Source organism: Lutra lutra, chromosome 16 (genome assembly GCF_902655055.1).
Source record: "Lutra lutra chromosome 16, mLutLut1.2, whole genome shotgun sequence".
NCBI classification, from domain to species: Eukaryota; Metazoa; Chordata; class Mammalia; order Carnivora; family Mustelidae; genus Lutra; species Lutra lutra.
Window position 1 is genome coordinate 24,905,559 of NC_062293.1, and position 15,164 is coordinate 24,920,722.

A 15,164-nucleotide genomic window follows, 5' to 3' on the forward strand; every position below is an offset into this window, starting at 1 on the left:
CCCGGCGCGGGTGCGGTCCCCGTGCGCGACGCCCTCTCTGGGGGCCCTGAGGTTGGGGGTGCGGAGCCCCGCCCCCGCCGCGCTCCTGTCCCCAAGACGGGGCGCTTCCAGGACACTCGGTCAGCTGAGAGCTGGCAACTTGGGGGCCAGAAGCAAAGCCAACCGGGAAGAAGGGGCGCCCTCCTCCGCGGCCCCTCCGCTTGGGACGGCCGCCCCTGCCCCTGAACAAGCCAGAGCTAGCCCTTGAACGGTAGGATGACCTCCCACGCGGAGGAGGGTGGAGAGAACCTCCGGGTCTACCTTGTGGCTTGCGGGATGAGGAAACCCAGGTCCCGAGAAAGGCCCTGACTTGCTCCAGGTCCCCACTCTAAGTGAGCGCCTCGCCCACGTCTGTGTCGCCCAGTCCAGGGCCCTTTCTCCGACACCCTGTACCCTATTTCAAATTAAATCAAATCCACCCTTGGGCTAAGGACAGCCAGACTTTTTGCCAAGAGTGGTTTGGCTAAATTAGTGAAATGCCAGACAAAAAAAAAAAATGGAAGGTTTCTAATAAAAGCTGTCTCCCCCGGCGCGGGTGTTCTCGGCGCTCACCCACTGTCTCCACGGATCACCTGCGCAGCCTTGACAGACGCAGGCAGCTCCCTGCTGCAACACCCCCGCCCCGCCCCCCTCCTTTCTTGCCCCATCCCCTCCCCACACACAATGGCATTTTCTTCTCTGGTACTTGGAAGGGGCAGAAATGCCCAGCGGCCTGATCTGACTCCTTGCCTGCGTGGGTTTTTTTTGTTTTTTTGCTTTTTGTTTTCTTTCCCCCCCTTTTCTCTACCTTTAGAAACTGGCCAGGGTTGGGCAAGTGGAGATAGGAGAGGGATTTGGATCTTCTACTGTCTTATACCTCTAGCTAGGGTTCTTGCTTCTACCCATTGCAGATCTCAAACTGTGATTCCATGTAGAGGTCGCTTGGTTCCCAGTCTTTACTAAGGGCTAATTTAATTATTGTCCAAACACACCAAGGCACAGTTTCAAACCACACCAAGGATGACCCTTTGCTTAAAAGTCCCACATCAAAAGTAGCTCCTCCTAGATCCCAGGCCTGCCCCCCTGACTGTTCAGTGAGGAAATGGCCAGCTGCCCTGTGGTGGTAGATTATAAAACTTGGCTCGGTCAAGGCTGTCTGGGTCAGGGTAACCCAGAAGGGGAACCAAGAACCCCAGTTCAAAGTCTAGATCACCCTCAACATGTGTGGGATTGAGCAAATTATTCAACCCCTCTAAGACTTTGCCTCCATCCCCACTCCCTTTTGGAGAACCACTCCAGGAAAACAGCATCTCATCTCACAGCGTGATGACTGACCTCAAGACACTTTTGGGTGATTGATCTACACTCACAGATGGAAGAGAGGCACTTCTAACCTCCCAGTCCTTGTCATACCTGTGTGTATAATGTATGTAAGGAATTCTGTGTCCCTGATACCAGTTCTGTTGAGGGTTTAGGAATCCTGGGTCTTCTGCCTCTCTGTGTTTCTCAGCCATTAGGGCCCAGTCCTGGAAGAGAGACTGATGTCATCACAGACTTTTAAATAGGGAAGCCATCTTCAAGATCATGCATCCTGATTCTCTATCTCTCTCTCTTTTTTTAAAGATTTCATTTAATGGGCGCCTGGGTGGCTCAGTCCTTAAGCGGCTGCCTCCAGCTCAGGTCATGATCCCCCCGTCCTGGGATGGAGCCCCACTTCGGGCTCTCTGCTCAGCGGGAAGCCTGCTTCTTCCTCTCCCATTCCCTCTGCTTGTGTTCTCTCTCTCACTGTCTCTCTCTCTCTCTGTCAAATAAATAAATAACATCTAAAAAAACCCCACTAAGATTTCATTTATTTATTTGAGAGTGAGCAAGAGAAAGAGAGAGATCGCAAGCGTGCACAAGCGGTGGGAGGGGAGGTGCAGAGGCAGAGGGAGAAGTACACTCCCCACCTAGTGGGGAGCCCGATACAGGACTTGATCCCAGGACCCTGAGATCATGACCTGAGCCGAAGGCAGGCGCTTAACCGACTGAGCCACCCAGGCACTTCCACTCACTCTCTCATTCTGAAGCCATTCCATAGTTATTAATATGAATATTGAGTACCTGCCATGTGTTACAGCTGAAGACTGTTCTCTTCGCTCAGGCTCACAGCGGGACTAGGAGACAAGTCAGACACTAGTTATAAACAGTGTGAGAAGAAGTGTGACGGTCATGTGCAGGGCATAGTAGCGACCAAGGAGGGACCAGCTCTGCTGGGGGAAGAATCCAATATACAGAGAAGGTGATAGCTGAGCTGGATTTTGAAGGACAAATGGTTGGCCCAGAAAAGTGGGTTGGGATAGAAGCTGAGTTGGGACTCCAACCCTGTTTCCTAGGCTGGCTGGTGCTCTTTCCTTGAATGGCCACTCTTTCTATCACCCTGAGACGACTCCCTAGGGAATCTGAAGACCTGAATTCCCAGCTGCCTGACTTGGGGCACCCATGGTGCCCCATAGTCTGGGAAAGGTCATGATGCTCTTCAGCCTTGACCCTGCATCCATGGGCAAGACCAGACCAGCCTGGGCAACAGAGGGAGGAAATAAGAGCCAACCCATCCATCAGACAGGCCATGCCAGGCAGCAGGGAAAATCTGAATCTTTCAAATTCTTGGCATAGCCTGGAGGGAACCCAGGGTCTTGTTCTGTTGTGCCTGGGCAAGGAGAGGAAGGAAAGGGAGGTTCCATTTCTTTCTCTACTTGTAGGCACCAGAAGTATAGCCTGGTGAATCGAACAGTGGATTCTTGTTGTCTGTGTGTGGCTTTTCCACCAGAGGGGAAACTGTTTCCCAGACTTCCTGGTCCTTGCCATCCGGCATGGGGTGCTCAGAGGAGGCAAGTGTCTTGGTTCAGGACAAACCCAACTCAGAACGGCAACTGGCTCGGTTAAACGTGCAATTATAGAACAAAAATCCAATAAAAACGAAGTTGGAACCGACTGCTCTTTTTGGATTAGTCTCTATATTGCTTCCCTTCCTTTAAAATATGAATGAATTGGAATTTTTACATTATTTTAAAAGACCGGAATATGAGCACTGGGTATTATACACAGCTGATGAATCACTCAACTCTACCTCTGAAACTACTAATACACTCTCTGTTAATTAATCAGTTTTAAATTAAAAAAAAAAAAGCCTGGAATAAGAGAAATATGCAAGCGAAAGGATGAGAGGAGTGTTACAGGGAGGTCTTGGGACTGACTTCCTGAGGAGCAGAGCCACAGCAAGGCCATGAACGTGCAGGCTGGCTTCATGGACCCTTCGCTCTGAGGGGAGTCAGTTTCCTTACCTAGAACACGAGAGCTGAGGACCCAGGACCCTGAGATCATGACCTGAGCCGAAGGCAAATGCTTAACCAATGGGGCCACCCAGGCACCCCTACAGAATTCTGACTGTTAAACCTTCCGCTCACCTGCCTGATTTCATCTCTGCCGGGTGGAAAACAGTGTATCTTGGTGACCATCTCATCATACATCAATCTAGAACGCCAGACTGAAGGAATATGGCCAAGGTGGAGAAGCAGAATTGTGTGCCCAGAACCCAGACCTGAGTGAGTGCTTGCAGAGTGGGGACAGGGAGGACAGTCTCAGGGACAGGCAGAGGGGCTGTTGGCGGTGGGTGGGGGGTGGCCAGAGGGAAGCAGAGGAGGCAGAAGAAGGGCTGTAGACAGGTCTGCCCGTGGCTGGTCAGGAGGCCTTGATGGAACCTGCTTTCCTGTCATTCCCACAAACTGTGGTTCAACTCATGTCCAACTCATGGGGCAGCTCTTGGGATCCACCAGAGTGGGTCCCCCACTTCCGGGAAGGGTTCAGATTCTCCATCATTGGTGTCCTGAGCTGAAGTTCCCAGCTCTCTCCGGTACCTGTCCCCAGGATCTAAAAACTTGGATCCTAAAGAAGTGGAAAAACCCAAAACCCTTGAAAAGGGTTCTGTTCTTTCACTCAAGACAGTGGGTGTGAGTCCTAATAGACCCAACCCAAACATGTCACATCATCCCCAAATACATAATTCTGCTCATTCTCCTTGTGGTGGGGATCTGGGCAGAAAGACGGGGCTCCCCCACGACGAGGAAGGTAAATAAAGAAGTCTTAATTTGTAACCAGCTCTTGTTTGAAGTTCTAATTTTGTAGCTTGCCAGGGTGAGCATTATTTTGTGGTCTAAGATTGGCTGGCATCTTATTTGCTAACCCAAGCCGCTGTCATTCACCTCAGCCAGCCTACATTCCTGTTCTTTAAACGTTCTGTGGCTCCAGGGCTGCACTGGGCTACCATTTTCCCGATGAGTTTGCTGGATTTTAATCCACCACCAAGATGGCCTCCAGGAATGGGTGTCCTGTCATGTGGGCCCCGAGGGAGACCTCGCAAAACCCAGCTGTGAAGTCGCAGCCCCAGTCAGAGAGCAGCTCGGTGCCATCCTAAACTAATTGTCATAAAGTCACAACCAGAAAGCAAGGAAAGTCCTTTCCACACACAGAATACCCACCGTTCTCATTTTTCAGGTCAACATGCCTGACTCCAGGGGAGTGTCCCTCAGTCCTCCAATAGGCGAATCTCGCATTTGTCTGCTTCTGGCCCCTATTGCGGTCACTTCACCCCTGAGGGGCTGCTGCGGACTGTGCTTCTGCATTCACCCTATGGGGACCCCTACTCCCCTGCCCCCCTGCCCCAAACATCAACACCTATCCATTTCCCCAAGGTGGTATGTGTGTGTGTATGGGGGGTTACTTCCCAGTGAAAGTCTTCTTTGGCTTGATCTGTGCCCACCCACTCAGGCTGGCCACGCTCTGTGGTTACCATTCCTGCCATCCACGTACAACGTTACAGAACATGACTTACCTCTATTAACCCCGCGCACCAGTGGGCAGCATGGAATCCTGGTCTGCGGGGTTGTGGTCCTGAATGGCTTTCTCTTTCCTGGTCTCCTGTTTCCCATCAAGTCCATATTAGTGCCTACCACACAACAGGGGCCTGGGGCAGGTTAGTGGTGGCCTTAAATTGGGTTCCCTGGAAACTGTGATTTGGGAGCTGGAGGCTTACTGGTCACTCCATTGCTCCTTTTTTTTTTTTTTTTTAATTTTTAAAGATTTTATTTATTTATTTGAGAGACAGAGGGATTGAACGAGAGAGAGAGAGAGCACAAGCCAGGGGGAGAGACGGAGGGAGAAGCAGACTCCCTGTGGGGCAGGGAGCTTGATACGGGGCTCAATCCCAGGACCCCAGGATCATTACCCAAGCTGAATGCCTAACTGACTGAGCCACCCAGGTACCCCCCTCTCTCTCTCTCTCTTTTTTTTTTTTTTTTTTTTGTTAAATAAGCCCTCAGATAGTGATGTTGGCACAGGCCCCGTCTTAGGGCTTTACTGGAGGAGACAGGAAGACAGGAGGAGGTATCTCCCTTTCTAGCTGCGCCTTTATCTTCATATCCATTTGGATCATCTATCCGGAGATTTACCACAACAAATCGGCTTGCACAATTGCAGGGACCAGCCAGATGAATCCAAAGTTCAGCAGGCAGGCCCACAGGCTGAAGCTTGAAGGCAGGAGCAAGCACGGAATTTCTTCTTCTTCAGGGAAACCTCGGTGTTGATCTTAAGGCCTTTCAACTGATGAGATGGGGCCCACCACATTAGCCAGGATGATCTTCTTTACTTAAAATTAACTGACTGTGGATGTTAAATCGCATCATAGCAACACCTAGATTAGCATTTGGCTGAATAAGGGCACTCTAACCTAGCCAAGTTGGCACACAGAAGTAACCATCACGGCCCTGTGGCAGGAAGGGCAAACCCATTCTCGGAATATGTGTTGATTCCAGTCATGATTAATTGTTGCTTCATCAATTGGAAGGCATCCAATCTAATCAACTTGTCATCAAGTGGCTGACTGATCCTTTTGAGGGATGGTGATGCCATGTTAGGGGCATGGCATTAGTCTCTGAGAGATTTGTTGATAGCAGCAGGATGAATCTTGGGAGTGGGAGCCCTTGCTAGCTGGCCCACTTATAGCTTTCATTAGGTACTCCCGTGGGTCTCCATTCATGCACCTGTTGAGTGAGGACTGGGCTGACCAATGTCAGGGTCTGGTTTATGTTCACTGGCCTGGTATTGGGTCTACTTAGTCGTGTAAATGCATCAACCATGGAGGAAGCCCAGTGATGGGCGTTAATGTGTAACATGAAGATTTTCACATCTCATGCCCCTTCCCACAGGCCTGCCCCCCCATCTCATTACCATGCCTCTTTGTCACTGATCTTTCAAACTTCTTCTCTCAAGCCCATGGCCAACCAGTCAAGCCATTTGCAGCTATCCATGTCTCTGGTATATTCTTACCTTGGGCTATTTTTCTTGCCATACGGAGTGAATGCCCAGGTCCGTTGCCAAAGCTCTGCTTACTGGGAATTTCCTTCGCTGCTGTTTTTCGGGATCGCCCAGAGTAGGACCGTCCATAGCGCAGGCAATGTCTATTCCCAGCTTACATCCCGCAAGCCAGCTGATCTGTGAACCAAGATCTGTGCTTCCCCCTCTACCTTCTGATGATCATAAAGGACCCTCCAGCCCCACACCCTCTCCCAAATAGCCACCACACATGTGAGCTGAAGGCAAGGTACCAGTGTCAATAGTGGTGGCTTGCACGGGGGGCTGGGCCACATGCCTGTGTAGCTTGCTCCCACATCTTACCCATGTCCCCTGTTTTTGCCCAAGTGCACTCCTGGATATATATTCTTTGCATCTTAGAGTGCTGCTAGGCCTGTGTGACTTTATGCATTGGTGGGTCTGACAGCAATGAGCTCATGAGGGAAGGTTCTGGCTGCATGAACATTGATGGGTATGGTCAGGTGTTCTGTTTCTACCAGGATCCAGCAGCCTTCCAGAAGCTGTTCTGCAAAAGGTTTCTAATAATCTTACACAGATGGCACGGGCCCGTATCTACATAATTCTCCTAACGGGGCTTGCCATAAGCTCCGCATTTCTTCATAGATGCCTCTAATGTCACAGCTGTAAGGCCCTTACCTGGCAAGGGGCAGGCCTGCTCGTGCCATGGCCTGGACCTGCTGAAGAACCCTTTCCTATTCCGGACCCCACTCGAAGTTGGTGTCGCTCTGTGCCATCAGTGTCATGAGCTGAAGCAGGATGACTAAAGTATGGAAAGATGCCTCCAGAATCCAGAAGGGCCTAGTAGGCATTACATTTGTTTTTTGGGGGTGAGAAGTGCAGGAGGAAGTAATGTGCCCTTTATTTCAGACACCCTGGATCGCTGCAGGTGCATAAATCTTAAGGCTTCTTGCTCACCCTCTGGAGTATACATGTCTTAGCAAAGCCTCAATGTACTTGCCGCTTCTAGCCCATCGGTCTGGTTAACATGATGTCACCAAGAGTAGGTCACTGTGATGCTCTCCAGGATGTCAGGTAGGTCACTTTGGACCATATTATATCAGAGGGAAGGGGAGGTAACGCAGGTAGTGGGGAGGGGGAATTAGACCATAATGTACACGTTTATCCATCTAAATGAATGTAAATTTTTCCTGATTCCCTTTGGCAGGGAGGGAGAAGAAAGCATTCAGTAGATCAGGGGCCATAAAGCAGGTGCCCGAGGCCATGTCAATCAGCTTTAGCCAAAACACCGCATTTGGCGCCCCCATTTTCTTTTTTGTTCTTTGGCACCCCCATTTTCTAGCAGGCCTACTACCTGGTCCATTTGAGTCCCCTAGGCTCTGTCTGGTTTTTACAAGGACAGACTGGTGAGTTTAATGAGGCGATCGTCAAGATGGCCGCTCCTGACGTGTTCTGTTAATTCCTTCTCTGCGGATCACTGCCCCTCCTCCCACCCCCAGATCTGACCCAGCCCTTCATTATGATCACTGAACTCACCTCCTTCTGATGTTTGCTGCCATCTGGCCTCTGTAACCTAAGGATCCCATCATCCCCAATTGCTGTTGGGGAGTCTAGTCCAACCTTCTAGTACGCTGCAGCCCTTGACCCCAGCCCAGAAGCCTGGCGCAGCTCCTATCCGTACGTGGCGGCTGGGTCGTGCAACTTCACGATACGGAGCTTGGGTCATGAGAGTCTCCAGTCCACGCGGTCATCTGAAGGGGGATGTTTCATAGGTAAGTACTGGAGTCTAACCGGGACCGGAGTAATGAAGCACTGGGAAGTAAAAAACAAAAACAAACCAAAAAACCCCACAAAAATACAAAGAGAAATCAAAAGTATCTAAGAATAGCAGATAAAAGGACCAGCCACTTCCCCTAATGCTGAGATAGAGCCCTTAAGTGGGCTCCCCAGGGCTGAGATCTTTATCTCATCAAGAGGACGCAGTCCTGGCTCATCGAATGGCAGGAAAGTCATCGTGCTGAGCAGATGGGTCTTGCGGGAAATTTGCCCTGCAGAACTCACCAAGATCTGCCCTCTGGAATGCCTGGTTTCCCAGGCGCAAGGAGGTCAGTCACTGGAGGCAATCCATGCTCTAGTGTCTGAGGGGGTTGCTGGGGAAGCTGCTGGCCACTGGGTGTGTTGACGGCCAGGTCTTAGAACCAGACACTGGGGAAGCTGCCTGGGGCCACGGAAGTCAGAGGCTAGAGAGACTGTGGGAACCTGCCAAGGGATTCACCCTAGAACCAGGAAGAGAACCCCTTTCTCCTGCAATGGATCAAAAATCGACAACTGGCCCAGGCCTTTTCTCCCTTTAGCAAGGCCAGTGCTTCCCTAGCTGCGTTGTGACTTGACCCTCATTACTGGGCTGGAGGCCAGGGGAAGGGGGTGTCAATCTAGGCGGGGAGAGATCCACATTAGCTTTCACCAAGAGGGGGACATTATCCTCTTGCCGGGAGGGGTGGACCACTTCTGCGCTCCCAGAGGGTGAGAGGAACTCTGGAACTTACTGGACCCAGATGTCCCCAACACAAATGTCAGAGTCCCACCCCTTCCCAACCAGGGTCCGGACCTTGTCATAGTGGGTTCTCCGTGGATAAGAATTCAACTTTATCTGGAGCTCTGCTGCTTTTATAAGTAAGTCTTGGGCCTGATCTTCAGCTTTTCTGCTTGCTGGCCACCAGAGACGAGAATTGCTCCTTATGACCCCAAGGCAGTTAGTTTTCTATTGCTGCATAAAAATTACCAGAAGCCGGGGTGCCTGGTGGCGTAGTCAGTTAAGTGCCTGACTCTGGGTTTTGGCTCAGGTCAAGATCTCAGGGTGGTGGGATCAAGCCCCGTGTGTGGCTCTGTGCTCAGTGCGGAGTCTGCTGGAGATTCTCTCTCTCTCTCTCCCCCTCTCCCTCTGCTCCTCCCCCTGCTCTCCCTCTTTCTCAAATAAATAATTTTTTTTTTAATTACCACTAGTGGGGCGCCTGGGTGGCTCAGTGGGTTAAGCCGCTGCCTTCGGCTCAGGTCATGATCTCAGGGTCCTGGGATCGAGTCCCGCATCGGGCTCTCTGCTCAGCGGGGAGCCTGCTTCCCTTCCTCTCTCTTTGCCTGCCTCCCTGCCTACTTGTGATCTGTCTGTCAAATAAATAAATAAAATCTTTAAAAAAAAAAAAAAAAGCCTCTGCCTTCGGCTCGGGTCATGATCCCAGAGTCCTGGGATTGAGCCCCGCATCGGGCTCTCTGCTCAGCAGGGACCCTGCTTCCTCCTCTCTCTCTGCCTGCCACTCTGCCTACTTGTGATCTCTGTCTGTTAAATAAATAAATAAAATCTTTTAAAAAAAATTACCACTAGCAGCTGCTTAAAACCCCATCCATTGATTATCGCAATTCTGTAGGAGTCTGGGTGGACGGGACAGGGTTTTGCTCAGGGCATGAGGTCAGCTATGCCACGAAACACAGCATGATTGTAGGAGTAAGATTTCATCATAGTGACATGACAGGTTTTGGGGATTAGGACACGGAATCCTGGGGGGCCACTTGTAGACTTCTGCTGATTACGTTCCTGCAGAGTCACAGCCCTCCCAAATACAAAATACATTCACCTCTCCTCCAGGTTTCCAAGGGTCTCATCCTATTATAGCATCAATTCAGAGTCCAAAACCTCATCTAAGTATCATCAGCGACAAAGTCCAAACTTGCATGGTCCACATCAGACACAGATGAGGTCCCCGAGTTGAACCCATTCAGAGCAGCTCCTGGGCACAGTTCCTCTCCACCTATGGCCCCATGCAACTGAAGAATGAAGTTTCATGCCCCCAACGCTCCCAGCTTACAGGGCGAGAGAGGCATCGAACAACAGTCATCGTCCAGTGCCAAAAGGGGGAAATGTCTCCAGTCCCAAGAAGTTTTAGAATCGAGTCAAGCAAACTCTGTTAGGTTTCAGGCCCGGGAATAATTCTTCATGGCTCAGGACCCTGCTCTCTGGGCTCTGGGGTCCGCCCTCTGAGTCACTCTTCCTTCCTCATGAAAGAGAGCACGTGTTTGTGGTGTGTTTTACCGAACTGCTTTCCGTCAGTAAAATTGGGGGAAGCCAAAAGCTTCTTTCGTTTTCTGTCTCTTCCAGTCCATCCTCATGCTGTTTCTCCAGGCATAAAGTTTTCAAGAACCTGTGGGCTTTGCCCGGAATGCCCAGGGATCCGCTCTGCTCTGTTAGACCAAAGGCTCTCCCCACTGATCTTTCTGGGATGATCCCCTCTGTTCGACTTCTGCTGGGAAGGCTAAGGGGCGACACTCCCTAAGCTTCCTAGAGCTCCCCCGACCCCAGTTTGGTTGAGACTGTGAAGCATACCCTTGATAGAGACTGAATTGTGTCCCCCTGAAATTCATATGTTGAAATCCTAGCCCTTGAGAAGGTGACTTTATTTGGAAATAGGGCTGTTGTAGAGGCGATTCTTGAAGATGAGTCGACCTGGAATAGGGTGGGCTTTAAATCCAATATGCCTGGTGTCCTTATAAAAGTGGGAAAGTTGGACACACACACAGGGGACCTCCACGTAGAGATGGACCAGACATGGGTGATGCTTCTACAAGCCAAGGAAAGCCAAAGATGGCCAGCAGCCGGCCAGAAGTGGAAGAGAGGCACAGGACGGATGCTTGGCTTCGGAAGGAACCATCCGAGGACACTTTGATCTTGGTTTTGTGGCAGAGACGATGCATTTTTATTACCTAAGCTGCCCAGTTTGTAGTCCTTCATCGCGGCAGCCTGGCACGCTGAAGCCACCCTTGCTCTCCTGTGACTGGCCTTTGGGTCCTTCTCAAGTTTCAGCAAAAGGCTGTGGAGTCACGTACCTGAACTTCCCTCCTCGCCAGTGTTAGGCGGCCACTTCTGAATGTTCCTACCGTCTGTGCTCTGGATAGGCTGAGCATTTCCCAGATTGCCACGTCCTGGCTCTTTTTTTTTTTTTTTTAAAGATTTTATTTATTTATTTGACAGAGAGAAATCACAAGCAGGCAGAGAGGCAGGCAGAGAGAGAGAGGAGGAAGCAGGCTTCCCGCCGAGCAGAAAGCCCGATGCGGGGCTCGAACCCAGGACCTGGGATCATGACCTGAGCCGAAGGCAGCGGCCCAACCCACTGAGCCACCCAGGCGCCCATCCTGGCTCCTTTTTAAGTTTTCCCCTTAGTTTCTTTCTCTCCTCTTGCACTTTAATACAAGCAGCAAAAAGCGATAGGACTTGGTCTAGAAAATCTCACTGAAAACACTCAGGTTTATTGCTTTTAAGTTCTGCTTTCTGTATAGCTTCAAGACACAGTCCGCTAAGCTTTCTGCCGCTACAGGACAAGAATTGCCCTTCCTTCATTTCCAATGATATACTCCTCACTTCCTCCTGAGCCCTGGCCATCAGTGTCCTAGCAGCCAGGTTTCAGGGTGCTGCCCAGGGAACATGGTCTGCAGGACTGTAGTAGCGTCGTGGTGTGGGGGCAGTTCAGTGTACCTACACTCGTGATGAGCACAGCACAGCGGGGAGACTTGCGGAATCACTGTGTTGCACACCTGAGACCAATGTAAACCGTGTGTCAGCTACAATTCAGTTAAAAACACAACAGGGGCGCCTGGGTGGCTCAGTGGGTTAAAGCCTCTGCCTTCAGCTCAGGTCATGATCCCAGGGTCCTGGGATCGAGCCCCACATCGGGCTCTCTGCTCAATGGCGAGCCTGCTTCCCCTTCTCTCTCTGCCTGCCTCTCTGCCTACTTGTGATTTCTCTCTCTGTCAAATAAATAAAGAAAATCTTTAAAAACAAAACAAAACAAAAAAAACCACAACAGAACACCAGCCGTGGCAGAAGCCGCTGCCTCAGTGCTGGGTGTGGAGTTATCCTTTAGCACACGGGGTGGAAGAGATAAGTTCATGCATGGTCATCACGGAAGTCATGGCAGGGAAAAGGGAGACACTGAACAGATCTACTGTTGTTTGGACAAAATAAGAATTCTTTGTAATTATATATCCTGCAATCGCATTTGCCATGAAGCTTTTTTTTTTATAGATTTTATTTGTTTATTTGACAGACAGAGATCACAAGTAGGCAGAGAGGCAGGCAGAGAGAGAGAGGGGGAAGCAGGCTCCCTGCTGAGCAGATAGCCCTATGCGCTGCTCGATCCCAGGACTCTGGGATCATGACCTGAGCCGAAGGCAGAGGTTCAACCCACTGAGCCACCCAGGTACCCCTGCCATGAAGCTTTTTATTACACACTTTTATCAAAGATTAAAAAAAAAAAGAGCCCAGGTTTTACAGAGCTTGAGCCTTTCTCTCTCTAAGGCAGCTCAGGCTCGGACCTTTCCTCCTGTTCTTTTGACCAGCAGTGTCTTTAACATAAGTATTTTTACTAAGAGTCTGTCCAGAGCAATCTAGGCTTTTTCTAGAAGCCCGATTCCAGGGCCAGTCCTGTATTTTTAGATATTTTTGTCATGGCACTCTGCTTCCAAGTACCCACATCTGTTTTGCTTTTTACTGCTGTGTAACAAATATCACAATGGATTTAAACAAGCCAACCTTGACTTTCCTGTTTGCCTTTCACTGATGATTAAGTACCTCAGCCATCCATTATGTTTCCCTGCTCCGTGAGCACACTCACCAATAACCTTCAACTTCTACTGTCCTTAGAACGAGTGCTCCCCCAACCTCCCGAAAGCCTGCGGCATCGCCCTCTCCCCACACCAAGTGCCCCCCTTCTCCCAGCTCGCCACTAGTGACAGTTGGAACAATTGCACCACTCGCGCAGGAAAGCGTGTCAGTTCCACCTACCCCTGGTGATGGGGTCTTCAGCACCGGCTCCCCAGCGAGGGTCCCAAGTCCCAGTTTAGGCTCTGCTTCCCTCAGTCAATCCTGGCACCAACTCTGTCCGATCAGGCTCCTTAGGAACGGACTTGATCGCTGAGAATCAAAACCTGGAGAGTCGTCCGTGAAGTGGGCTTGGGCCGGGGTCAAGTTGGACCCAGAGGTGAACTGTTTATGAAAGGGGGAGAATCTGGATGGTGCCCCACAGCATCTGTTATGATTATTGTCTTCTGTACCTCCTAATAGCTAATATTTGTACTTCGTATTATCGCTGCTTCGTAAATTACTCCCAAACTCAGGAGTGAAGAGTAGCAACTCATCATCTCATGGCTTCTGTTGGTCACGACTCTGAGCTCAGCTTAGAAGAGCATCTCTGGCTCAGGTCTCTCGTTAGGTCATCAAGCTGCTGGCTTGGGCTACAGTTACCTCTCAAGACTGCTGTGGCTAGCGAGCCCACTTCCAAGCTCACTCATGTGGCTGTTGGCAGGCCTCAGAAGACCACTTCCAAGTTCACTCACGTGGTTGTTAGCAAGCTTCTGTTTCCAGCCACGTCCTCCTTAGGCGGCCTGTGTTTTCATGACAGAGCCGCTGGTGATTGGAACGACAGAGGCCACACCCAGTCCTTCGGTAACTAATCTTGAAAGTGACATCTGTCCCTTTGGTCATATTCTATTCTGTAAAAGCAAGTCACCGAATCCAGCCCAACCAAAGGGGAGAGGACCACACAAGGGCATGGACATCAGGAGGTGGGGAACACTGGGGCCATCTTGGAGCTGCCTGTCACAGGCACGACCTGCCAAACACTGAGCTAAGCTGCATTGCTTCATTTAATCCTCACCATGACCTTGAGGGAGCTGCTATTAATATCCTCTTTTAGCAGATGTGGAAACAGGCTCAGAATGGTTAAACAGCTTGTTCACAGCCGCACAGATTATTGTGTGGGAGAGCAAAGATTAAGTTCCGATTTGTCTGTGAACAAGCCTGTGGTTCTCTTGTACTACAAGGTCTCCCTCAATAACATCTCCGGAAGGATGAAGGAAGTTGAAGCTAGATAAGGTGTCACCATGCTGTCAGTGCTGGGACTGAGGCTGACAGGTACCAGTCAGGGCTCTCCAGCCAGGCATCGCCTAACTCAGGAAGTTCAGCAATAAGGCTGGGAACACAGAGGAGCAGGACAGAGGCCTGGCTGGAGGGGATCTCTGAAAATCAGTTGTGGATGTGAGGAGACCCGCTTTCCCTTCCAGTTGGCAGCTACTCTAAGTATGGACTGGAAACAGAGGGAGCAGGAACCTAAAAACAAATGAGCTATAACCCTTATTCAGATATGGCCAGAAAAGGTAAAGCTTCTTGCATAAGAACTATGCAAACTTATAAGCTCTTAATAACTGCTTGACCTAAATCCAAAGGCTGTTCCAAGTTATCCCCTGCCGTGTAACAAACCACCCCAAATGTTAGTGGCTTACTGCAATAATAATTTACTGCTGGTGATTCTTTGGATAGGCGGGGCAGTTATTCTGCTGGTCTCACCTGGGCTCCCAAGCATGCATTAGACTGGAGGGTCAGCGGAGCTGAAGGCTCTGCGATGTCCTCACCCACGTGTCTGGTGCCTTGCCAGGGACCGCTGGCACCTCTCTCTCCACACAGGCGTCATTGAGTGGTCTAGCCTGGGCTTCTGGTCTCACTGGGCAGACATGTTCCAGGCAAATAAAGGCAGAAGCTACAAAACAGCTTGAAGCATAGGTTCCAGGCCTGGCACCCCATTTTTCCCATTCTACTGGTCAAAGCAACCACAAGACAATCTCAGATTCGGAAGGGTGGAGAATGGCCACACTACTAACTGGGAGCTTACTGGGAGAAGTTGGGGGACACACCAAGACAGGGTGGGAACACTAGGGCGTGAGACCCATTCAGGGTCATT

The 15,164-nt window shown here is 50.5% G+C and overlaps 1 long non-coding RNA gene across 5 annotated transcripts; it reads right to left on the minus strand.

Annotated features, from left to right (window-relative positions):
- Positions 1–684: 684 nt before the first annotated feature.
- LOC125087050 (uncharacterized) lies at positions 685–13,741 on the minus strand. Of its 5 annotated transcripts, none has more exons than XR_007123342.1 (5): positions 13,214–13,741; positions 7,921–8,135; positions 6,382–6,560; positions 2,122–2,174; positions 685–1,544 (listed from the first exon to the last, which is right to left on the minus strand). It is a non-coding gene; the product is annotated as an uncharacterized LOC125087050 (long non-coding RNA). The 5 variants fall into 5 exon arrangements; XR_007123340.1 differs by having other exon boundaries at positions 6,382–6,546; positions 13,214–13,739; XR_007123343.1 differs by having other exon boundaries at positions 685–1,556; positions 6,382–6,546; positions 13,214–13,739.
- Positions 13,742–15,164: the final 1,423 nt, after the last annotated feature.